Source organism: Acipenser ruthenus, chromosome 6 (assembly GCF_902713425.1).
Source record: "Acipenser ruthenus chromosome 6, fAciRut3.2 maternal haplotype, whole genome shotgun sequence".
NCBI classification, from domain to species: Eukaryota; Metazoa; Chordata; class Actinopteri; order Acipenseriformes; family Acipenseridae; genus Acipenser; species Acipenser ruthenus.
The window spans coordinates 27120020-27132466 of NC_081194.1; the positions used below are offsets into that span (position 1 = coordinate 27120020).

The following is a 12447-nucleotide window of genomic DNA, read 5'->3' on the forward strand; positions in this document are numbered from 1 at the left end:
GCAACCCAGTATTGAAACATGAAAATGAAGCTTAATTTCTCAAGAATAAACAAGCTCCAAGTCAGCAGGCAGACTGTGGTCCTCCCCATCTCGGGATGACTGCAGCTCCCTCTCTGGTTCTCAGGACAGCAGCTCCTCCCTCTCTGGCTTTGCGGGATGACAGCTCCTCCTTCTGGCTTTCCGGAGGGTGAATCTGGCTCAGGCAGCAGCAACTCTGGTCCTGGCAGCAGCAGTGGCAGAAGCAGCTGTTGCTGTAGTCCCAGTCTCATAACCATATATGGTATAGCCCCTGGTCAAGGCTGGTCTGTGCCCTTGAAATAGTAACCAGTCTCAGAAACTGCACAGGAACAAAACAAAACATGTATACAAACAAAACAGCACCCAAGCGTTGGCTATCCTGGTACCTTATATACACAGACAGCATGACCTGCTGCTCTTTGCTCCCTGCTCTCCTTCACTCTCTTTGTTTCCTTTTTCTAGCATGTGGCCAGGGGTTAATTGTTAATCAATAATTCAATCACCATCTGGCCACATTCCTGAGCCAAGATGGCTGCCAGTCACAAAACCACATATTCTTTACTGGCCTATGCCCTGTCAAATATTGTTGACGTTTCAAGTAATACCAACACAGAGTATTTTACTCTGCTGCTCAGGTACTGCAGAATTATTGATTTGCTATAGAATGCAGACATATACCAATACTCACTGAGGTGTCACAGAATACCAAATAAGTCTGTAGGTTTACTTTAGAGTGTTAACCAATGCTTCAACCCAAATGTTCCGCTCCGGTGAACATTTTACCTATTTGAGGTATGACTGGCATAACATGACTTTCGGCTTGTGTATCCATGAAAGTAAACTGTATTATTCTAAACATCTGAAGATTATTAAGAGAATGTTTTCACTCTATGATGAATTATACCCCATTATTACCTAGTTTGAATGTAAAAAACAAATACAAAAATGTACTCGAAAATGTATTTTTCTTTAGAAATGTCTCCATAAGTGTAATTTAGTGATCTCATACCTACAAACTGTAAAAGTGTCAGTGGTAGCCACAACTCTCAGGAACTTATAAATACTGTGTCTGGTTTTCATTTTACACCAGATTGTTTGACGCGTGCATAATGTGAAGAAGTTCGCCATCAGATAGATCTGTCAACTCATTAAGATATATATATATATATATATATATATATATATATATATATATATATATATATATATATATATATATATATACGCAAAGCAATCATCTTTTTTGCTGCGGTTAGGCCTGCCACCTCTGCTGTGATGATAGGTCAAGGGATGAGTCATCATTCAGCAGAAGTAACGCAGCAGAACAGGAAATATCTTTACACAAAACAGTGGATAAAGCAGTAGAGACTTTTCCCAGAAACTGGCTACATCTGTACACTCCCATACCATATGTAAGAAAGTGCCATGGGTACCCTGAGAACAAAGCAAACAGACAAGGGAAGGGACAAGTTTCATTCGAAATCGTTTACGAGGGGTCAGATATAATCTGTGAAGAAAATTATAATGAATTATCTGGTGATTAGGGTTCCTGGAGGCAAAGCCTATATTAGACCAGACAGTAGCCCATTCATTTCAGTATCTGATGGTGGTAAATCCCTATTCCAAATTGTGTTAATTGTTAATGGTTTATAAGAAGCCTTTAGAGAAAAACATAAATTGTGGTAACCAGTCCCTAGTTTTACCCCCTGTGTCTAACATATTCTGGAGTGGGTGTGTTAACAGTGCTGTCAAGGCACCCCATAGGCACGCAATGATGACCTCAGTTGGAGGAAAAAAAGAAAGAAACACCCAGCAAATTGTAGTGAAGTTGTAAATCCTGGAATGCGCGGAGACAGACATCATTAGACATATCAGTGAGGGTATGTATCCCCCTCTCCCTCCAGTGCGGAAAAGAAATGGGTCGGCTCCCTATAAGAAGTGAAAAATTGTGAAATATAGGAGTGCCAGTTAAGTTGGGTTTTTGTATGCTTTTCCACTAAGCACCAAACAGTAACTAACTGCGTGATTATGGGGCCAAACCATAACTTACAGTGTCTGAGAGCAATATTTGAGTAGATTAAATCTTGGTGTCTGTATGGGTACACCAAACTTTCTTCCAGGGAGCGCCAAAAGACAGGAGCAACTAATCCACTTATTTATATTTTTCCCTTTTAATGGCTTTCTTCTCCTGGAAATAACTAATCTCCTTGGACCTACAAAATAGGTAAGTACATTTTACACATTTACATTTTTTTCAGGTTAATGTTTTCCTCTTACAGACAAAATAAATATACATTTTAAGAGTCTTTATATGTGAGTTAGTATCATTTACAAGGCTTGTAGAGTCAGTGTTACAATGCCCAGTTACATAGGCAGCGCATGAGTCTTCCGTTTGGGGAGGCTATTGCACACTTTTACCCCTGTATTTATTGAATCCAACGATGTACAGTAAGATGCACATACCATATATATATATAATTAAGACTTGCGTTATTTTTTTTTATTACTCTGTTACAAGTGAGTCTGAATACTAAGTTTCATTCATTGTGTTGAGTTTGAAAAATAGTCAGACTGATGGACACAAATAAAAGCTGTAAACCGGATTCATTCTCCTGCGTCTTTTTGAGAACTTGTACTGTATAATAATTTATAGCACAAAACAGACCCCGAAACCACTCAGGAATGCTACATATATATTTGACATTGGTTTGACATTAAATCTTCTACAACAGAAACCCAAACTTACCTTTATTTTTTTTATTGCAATGGAAGATTTATTTGGAACAGAAAAGCAAGGCCAGTATATAGTACAGTAAATGTATTATCCCATTTCTGCTGAGGCCCTGATGACTGTGCTACAAGAATTTAATTAATTATGGAGTAAACTCTTTAACGCAGGGCTATACGATCCATGACAAAGTCTGAGGTACAAGTTTTCAGGTACAAAAAATGAAATGTAAAACTGTTTGGTTACCAACATTGATTTTTGCAGCAGATAGTGAAATTCACTCCAAGTTGTATAAAAAAAAACAAAGCTTTTTTTAACCAAGTGATCTTGAGTGAAATGTCAGTCAAACATTTTCTTTTTCAGTTTTCTCAGTAAACTGCGTATGTTTTCTCTTTTACAGCTCTGGTAAGATGTCAGTTTCCTGAAAGATCCCCACCTGATGTCAGGTACTATTAGAGAGAAGCTCAGCAATGCCAGCAAGGTTCTGAAGAGGAAGCTGCAACAAAGTTCCAAGTAATAGGAACCTTTTATTATCATTTTGTTTGATTTATCTTTTTTTTTTTTTAAACAAAGGCATCTGTGCTTAGTTACTATACCTTTTGAGGTCTAGAAATCGCTGCACGGTTTGGTAGTTATTCATTGAGTATTGTATAATTGAACTAAATGTCAAATGCGTTGAATAAAAGTTGTTGATCTCTTGACTAAAATCTTTTTTTTTTTTTAAAGAACAGACTATACTACAGTTTTAAGGAACCGTGGTACAGTCAGTACCATGGTCAATGTACTACAGTATTGGTCAGAGTACTACAGTATTAAGACCATGGTACAGACAGTACCATGGTCAGAGTACTACAGTATTAAGACCATGGTACAGGCAGTACCATGGTCAGAGTACTACAATTTTAAGAACCATGGTAATAACATTGTATTATACTATAGTCATTTTACACTGGTACCACAATACCATGGTACTTGTACCTGTTCCAAAATCCAGTGGTACAGTAACCATGGTAAAAACCATGATGGTTACCATGGTACATTTTTATAGGGGATGGTTAAAGGTGAAACGAAAGGAGGACGTGAATTTATATTGTGAGTGTTTTGTTTGTTTATTTTCATGTCTATAATATTAGATGGCTGAACATGATCCGGAGATGTCACCAAAGGCCATCTTAACCAGACATCACTACACTTGTTTTCACGATAAACTGTGTTTGCACTACGAGCACTAGAGCACGCACTGTGGACTGGTGATTGTGTTTGTGTTACGTGTCGGTGTAAAAAGAACTGGACTGTTTATTATTTCGGGGCCAATCGGTGGATTACAAATAAAGCAATACACGCCGCTATATTGCTTATCATTATCATTGTTTATTATCTACTGCTGTTTGTAATCAGGCAATTGGATTTAACAATAAACCACCATTGCACCTGGATTATAGTTGTCTGTCTGATCACCGGCACACTGTTAACCACTTTGACACAGAAGGACATTAATTGGCTATACAATTTCAATGAGTTTGGTTAATGTGGAATTGTAAAAATTGTGGTTGCCTGTATACCCCAGACGGTGACACTAGAGGCAAATGCATACTGTTTTAAATGCTGTGAACCCTGGAAGTCTCAAAGAACCGAATGTTTTACATTTTAAATTGAATAAAAACTGTTGTAGACATATGTGGTTTGTGGTCTCAGTCCTCGCTGGTGGTGGATCTCAGTTGGTGTGGCTCACTTATAATACGTTTATATATATTCCATCATGCCAGGAGGAGAAGCACAGACTGCAGAGCACCAATGATGGTGATGCCATTTTTTATGGGGACACCTTGGATACCCAAATTTAAGGGCACTGGATCATACGTGAAATTAGGGGAATGGAAGGCCCAAATCTGAGCCATGCTACATGGGCAATCATTGAGTATAGAACAACAGAGCCATAGCATTGGGAGCACTAGATGGGGCAGCCAAAAGAGAGATATTTACAAGCATGATTGTGCTACAGTTGCCTCCTAGATACAGGATCACAAGTGGCTCTGAGTGAAAGTCTGTTTCTCTGCCATTTTAAACATCAAGGGATAGGGGATGCAAGAGATATTGATTGGCTGGCATTATGTGCCACGAATGGCCTATGAATTCCATATGTGGGGTATATGGTGGTTGATTCCAGGCCAGGGGGTGGTCATTGTGAGTGATGATTGCCTGGGTGCACAACAAATTAGAAATGAATGTAATTAAAGTCTGTTGGGAATAGTTTTTTTTCCAATAAACTGATGATGTTAAATTTTCTACCTCTCAGCCTCGCCCCATAGAAGAAGCATGGAAAACTGCCTTTGCTACCTGCCAGAGGATCCAAGCCATTATGCTGATGGTTGGCCATACAAGTACCTCATCTCGTTGCCCAGTACCAACACGAAGTGAAAAGAAGGTGTGGGCTATAGTGGCGGATGACTTCAGAGGAGCCGAATGCTGTGTTCTAGTGGAACCCGAAGGTAAGGACGGGTGGGTAGAAGTGGCAAGGACAGGGAGTATGGTTAGCCATGGGCGGGTTCAAATCCGGTTAAGGAATTCGAGTGCCTGCCCCATTACCATGAATTGATCTCCAAGTTGAAAAAGGGTCTAAACTCTCTGTCATATATAGTTTTAGAGTGTCTAAAATGTATTCTTTACTGGAGAGTTTTCGTGTATTGCGCTCACATGCACTCAACATGCAGCTTGTAAAGTAAGGGATAATACACGACAGGGTGTGCGTTGTAGTGCGTTGAGGGCAGCAGTGTGGAGTAGTGGTTAGGGCTCTGGACTCTTGACCGGAGGGGGACACTGCTGCTGTACCCTTGAGCAAGGTACTTTACCTAGATTGCTCCAGTAAAAACCGAACTGTATAAATGGGTAATTGTGTGAAAAAATAATATGTAAAAAATAATGTAATTGTATGTAAAAAAATTGATATCTTGTAACAATTGTAAGTCGTCCTGGATAAGGGTGTCTGCTAAGAAATAAATAATAATAATAATATTGCATTAACATACTGATGTAGTTGGGTTGGAGGCATGAAGCGAAGCAGCACAATGCACCCTGGAGTGTTATCCTGCTTATAAAATGGATACAACAAAAAAAAGTGTTTTTATTTTTCAAAAAAACAAAGCTTTATTACATATCCTTTCACTTTGGATTCAAAATAGTACATCAAACAAGGTTATATTTGTTATACACACTAAACTGGAGGTTTTCAACCTCTTAATATATTTTAAATTGGTCACTAACATGCTATCATTGCGGTTTATGTCAGCACAGTTTACGGAGCGATTGAGACCAGCACCAAGGCTAACAACACAATTGAGTACTCTTGATCAGCCGAGTTACGCACTGAAGCATAAATTATTGTCAGACTGTATAGATTTCCAAGACACGTTCACAAGTCCAGAGTGATTGTTATTGTGCTTGTGGTGATTTACAATTTATTCGTGATTAAAGGTGCAGTGTTGTCAGGGTTTAGTGCTGGCCTGTAGCGACAGCTCTGGGTCGTGTTAGCCGTCTAATAATAACAAACAGTACAATTAGAACCGACAAAACAAACAAACCGGCTTACGGTAATATTTCGCTCGTCCTTTAGCGTTCTCTTAACCATAAATTAAGGAACAGATCACCTAGCCACGTCCCCTTTTGTACCTTCAGTCACGCCCTCTTGGGTAGCGAGTGCAGCCGTTTCTCCTCCAATCGCGGTTGCCACATCTCTTTCCCTCTGGAGCGATGACTTAATGTACCACAGCTGTGCCCCCTTTCTAGATGGCCGACTTCCACCTAACCCTGGGAATGAATTGTCAGGCCATCCAGTCCAGGGCACTCTTCCCTTTACACTGCGTCCTCACAGGGAGGGAGGGAGATTTATCACCAAGAATCATTCTGTCTCTGTCACAGTGTCTCTTGCTTTTTATTTTTTTTTGTAATTCTAGCCACTTGTCCACTGTCATGCCCCCGAAAATATCAAATGTGACGAAAGGAATGTCACCCATTTTAAAAAACTTTAAAAGACCTCTCACAACAATGTGTATATTCATTGTGAGTTTAATATGTTGTGTATTGATCATTTATATATTGAACTGTGCTTTGGCCAAAACAAGTTACGCCGTGCATATAACTGCATGGTAAAAAAAATCCTCAACAGCCAATCAGCATGCAGCATCCAAACATTCCGTTTTATAAATAAAGATTATAGCTGGAGATTCATAGCTCCGACTGTGCTGGTACCTCATGGGTGTATTGTAACTTCACAGATTATTAATTCACCCAAACCAATTTTGGCTGTAATTATCAATTTAAAAATAAAATAATCTTTTTTTTTCCCCTCTGTAAATTTTAAAATAACTTTGCTCACAGAAACAGGCCCACCCGTCGCATTAAAACAAATAAAGTCTACGGTTATTCTTAGTATTATAGTGATTTTTTTATGTGCTTATTTTTCAGTCAGCTATACTGTTTATTGTGAGATTAAAAAAAAAAAAATAATAATAATCAGGTGGTCCACGAACAAAAAAGTTTGAGAACCACTGCTTTATTCAAAATATTTTTTCCTTTGAAGTCCGATATCTGCTAATCTCTATACAGATACGCATTTTAACTGCCAGCATTTGAATATTGATGACCCATTCATTATATTTGCACGGGTTGCAGAACCATCTGTTTTTATTATAATCAGTCCTTTGTGTACCAAAGTGTGAAGTCTGGCCTGGCCTGTTTCTTTGAAGATAGAATCTTGAATGGAAGTATAAACAATTGTTTGTTTGAAGCTTGGTAGTAAATAGTCCATCTGTGGGGGTCACCCAGACAGATTGTCTGCGAGCATTGTGTGCTTTTGTCCTGTGAAATAGCACATTTTGTAATACAATATGTTTTTCTTACATAAAGCCTTTTAGACTGGACCTATATATTTAAACATATTATATATTTTTATTTCCTCCACAGTATCAATATCAGTATCAGTAGCTTGCCATGCTGCCACCACCTGGTTGCCCAGGACACTGATAACTGGAAGGGAAGAAGGAAAGAAAGATGACCACAGTGACCAAGGAGTAACAACACCAGAGACAAGGTTACCTCAAAATGAACTTTATCATAACTAATTAAACAGCAATCAAACAGAGCTTCTTCTGAAATGAAGCCTCCTCACTTCTGGCTCTTTCCTTCAGCTGCCGCTGCTGTCCTCCTGAACTGTAATATTTATTCCCGCTGCAGTACTTCAGTTTGCTCACTCCCAATTTTACAGAAACACTCCTGTATTCAGTATCAGTATGTTTACATTCCCTCATACCTTCCACTCCCACTTTTATGTGTGCATGCAATTAAAGTTAAAAAAAATCCTTTATTTAAAAGCATGTCCACACATGGGGGAGGGGCTTCATAGATAGAACAGGGACCCTCATGCTGTACCTGGACTGCATTTTATTTACAAATCACAACTTCAACCGACTAATGTAAAGTGATTGCAGTTCTAGACATCGCTAGTAAAAAGCCTCTGTTCTTTTTTCAGTGAACCTGGTACTGCAACTAAGACTCCATTCACACTTGTGATTTAAGTAGGCCTTAAATCATATGTGAACGCTTCAAAAAAGAAAAGGCAGCCCAGGGCTGGCCTAGATTTAGGCCATCGTTTCGTTGTGGTCCAAGGCCTTCAAACCGGGACCAGGGCCAGCCTCTACATGTAAATGAATGCAAAGCAGACATAGGGCTGCCTTTTCTATCACATTACCAATTTGATTATGTAGCACAGTAGCAGGGATCATAGGAATCCGGAATTCAGTTTACTTCAGTCAGTGTCCAGAGCTGTTAAAAGATGCCAAAAACTCTAAGTTTTTTTTTTCTGTTATCAACACATTATGCATAATAAAATGGTTGAAGTAGGTATGTGTGGTTCTTGTCATTCTTGTGATAGGTAATATGTCAGTAGTGAATGACATTTTAAAAATTCAACTAGGAACAGGACGAGAATAAAAAACAAGAAAAAAAGGGTAACCCAAAAAATATCCTGCCTGAAAGGTATGTCATACAGCGAGAAGTTAAAAGAAACCAGTCAGTTTTCTTTTTCTTAAATATCATGGGACAGGAATGAAAAAATGATATGTATGGTACAGAACGGTATTATAAAAATTCTGGTGGGACAGGATGGGAACAAAAATTTAATTGAACATTTTTTCACGGGATGGGATGGGACAGGAACATTTTTGATGGGACAGGATGGGATGGAACTTTGATGGGACAGGATGGGAAGTTTCATTCCTGTGTCACTCTGTAGTCTATAGCTCAAACTAAATGAATAAAAGCAGTAAACATATTTGTTGTGTGGTCTGTTCTTCAGAAGTAATGCAATGCTGACGCTTGATGTTTTTTGTTCTATTATTTTTTGATGCTTGGTGGTTGAGGAGTGGAAATTTTTATCATGCTGCTAAATATAACTGAAAGCCCACTCATGCGTTAAGGTCACAATTATAATCGCTGAGATAATTTCCTGGTTCCTCTCTTCCCTTTAAAGGAGAAGACTGAAACCAATGAGGAATGTATTAAGAAGCAATGAAGGTCCAGGTCTATGTGCAGTGTGACAGGTGGCAAGGCAACCCTAGCTGAAACGGTACAAAATTTGATGTGGTTATTCATATCCTTTAATTCTCTTAAGTTTTAAGTTACAGTACATTTCATAGAGCTCCATGAAGCCTTTCTGGATATTAGCAGTTGTCATACATACTGATACAGACCATGCAAACCTCACTGTTGTATTGTATAGTTAATAAGGTAGGAACTGAAACCCTTTGGTATTGGGGTTTCAGTTCCACCCAGAAGCCTGAGTTAAGATAGTATGTGCCTGGAATAAGCAAAGAAAGAACCCATCTGCAGTTTCTGAATATCCCCTTGATAAAGTGTGTGTGTAGTTTGTCTCACCGAACCCACAATATATAACACTCAGAAATAAAATACAGTTGCATATAGTTTTCGATAGTGTAAACTCAAGATTATGTTGTTCTGTTTATTACTGCACATTCCTTTCATTCCACTTAACTAAAATGCTTTCAGACTGGTGAAATTAGCCCCCTTTCACTTTATGCCCGGTGCATTTGTCATTTTCTGTAAATATCCTTTTTTTCCCAACAGGATATTATTTTGCCTGGAGCCCTCCTTTTCCATGAAGCATTAGCTGAGGGTCACAATGGTACCATGTGACCGAGCAGAGCTTCAGCTGAGTGCATACCAGCTACCAGAGCTGCCAGTATAAATCACCCATTCAAATAGCCTGCAGAACTTACTGCCTTTCGAGAATGGTAATAAAGGTGATGCTGAGACTAAGTGCTCATTCACACCTTTTTATAGATCCAACATTAAACACCTACAATAAATCAACAATTGAGCAGTGGAGCAGCACCAAAATAATATACTAGTGGTGGCCCTCCAGGAAAGAACTTGGTTCATGTCCTGACATGACCAATCATTTTTAAAGCTACAGTACTACACACCATAGATAACATACAGGCCTCTAATTCTTTTTGCTGGCCATGTTTGTACTTAGTTTTTTTTTTCAATTTGAATAAATGACTGGCAGGGTTTTTGAGGAAGATTTATTTTTGTATGTACAGTCCAACCCGCTTAAGTGTATAACCTATTTTAAGTAAGACTTGATGGAGTATATATTTAAGCGCGTTGATGATCTGCGATCCCAATTATTCTAATAAAATCTAATTACTGTACTGGTAACAAACTGCATTATACTACAGTATTTACTGTGAGGCTTTAAATAATTGTTTTTCTTGAATAATAAAACACTGAAGAATCAGTTTATAATATATTTTATTTAAATGTACAGTAAATGGTAAACAATGCGTAGTGATGCACATTCACAAAATATACCTTTTTGCTTTCAAGAATTAAATGGAAATAATTGTTACTTAAATGCTGTATGTACATTGCAGACAATTTAGCATATTCATTCTGAAAACCGTTTTCATCATAGCTACTTCACACATCTACAGTACGTGTAATTCTAGCTTGCTTAGAAATTGAACAGAAATCATTAACACCATGCCTTTGTAATGGGGTCAATAATGCCCCTGTTATTTTTTTACGTATTTATTTGTCACTTGTATGTTTCATTTTTATAACTTTACACTTTGATTTGATTAGTGCACATTGTGTATATTATTGATTAACACCTTGTAAATTTGATTAGTAGCTTCTCCACCCCGTTCACCTTTTATACCTTATTGGGTCTTTCGTTGTTTGTGCAGGAGTGGGAACATCATGTAGTGTGTGGAACGGAGAGTTACAGAGGTGAAACAAGCCTGTACATGGACTTTCCTGATGACAGGTGTTCGGCTGGTGTACACTATACCGGTTTAAACAATAAGCGTGAGTGAATTAAGAGTTTTAGCTTGTCGGTAGCTGATTGGAGCCTATGGTATGGAAAGTAAAGAGATTGTTGTACAGATATTTCGCTCGCTCTGATCTTCCCTCCCTTGCACAGATAACGTTTAAAATGTTTTGTGTTTTTTTTACAATGGCTTGTTTTATCCTGTATTTTAAGCCTGGTTAACAAACCATACCTTTTCTAAAAGCACTTTTTAAAAGTACAATATTGCAGTTTGCACTGTGGTGTTTTGATAAATCTTAATTACGATAGAAAGTCTGGGATTGACCACTTGTATATTTTAACAATGTTTTGTTGTTCGTTTTAACTGTGCTGTCCAATAAAAACATTCTCATTGTTTATATGTACTGTATAAATCTTTTTTTTTTAAATTCTGTATCTGAATAAAAATAACCTGATAATTTATGTAATATTGTTCTGTGTTTTATCACACTGAACTGGTGTATTCGGACTACATATTAAAAATATAACCCTGTGTTTTGTAGCCCCTCTAAGCAAGTGGGTGTTACACCTTTAACAAATGCTGTGTTCATTTAAGCATATCATAGTGCTTTACAATCTCTTAATGAAAAGTCAGTTTCCTTTTTTGTAGCCATGTTAGTGTGAGAATGTAATGAAGCCTGTGTCCGTTTACGTCAGTTCACAATGAGCACTCGGTTAACTGTAGAAAAAGTATCATCACTGTCCAATAAAATGGAAATATACACTTACAATATTACACTTAAACAGGGTATATTTAATAATGCAGCATTGGCATTTGGATTTTGGAATTTAATACACTTAGATGAGATATACACATAAACAATATACACTAAAGTGAGGTAGACTGTATTTACAATTTGTTTTTTACAAAGAAACTTCACTCGGTTATAGTACAAAGCTTTTTTTCATGATCAGAATTGCAGCCGTAGGGGGGCTCCCAAGTGCTGCATCCAGTAAAGGCGCTCCACGTGGAGTGCAGGATGTGCCCTATAGTCTGGACGTCGCGAGTTCGAGTCCAGGCTATTCCTTTGCTGACCGAGGACGGGAGCTTCCAGGGGGCGGCGCTCAATTGGCCGAGCACCGCCCGGGGGGAGGGAGGGTTAGGTCGGCCAGGGTGTCCTCGGCTCACCGCGCACCTGAGTAATGAAAACATGACAGTCCTATAATGTCTCCTGGGTAAAAACGTATGCTAATATTTTACATACCTGTGCTTAGGTGCTAACACAGGACAGAGCTGCATTTTATGGCCTTGATTTACAAAGCCAAATGCAAGCTTGCACTCTGAAGTAAAAGTTATAGAGCTCTGATCATTTCC

The 12447-nt window shown here is 38.4% G+C and overlaps 1 long non-coding RNA gene across 1 annotated transcript; it reads left to right on the forward strand.

Annotated features, from left to right (window-relative positions):
- Positions 1-1893: 1893 nt before the first annotated feature.
- On the forward strand, positions 1894-8591 carry LOC131737367 (uncharacterized). The gene is made up of 4 exons (XR_009328985.1): positions 1894-2242; positions 3147-3259; positions 5043-5235; positions 7706-8591. It is a non-coding gene; the product is annotated as an uncharacterized LOC131737367 (long non-coding RNA).
- Positions 8592-12447: the final 3856 nt, after the last annotated feature.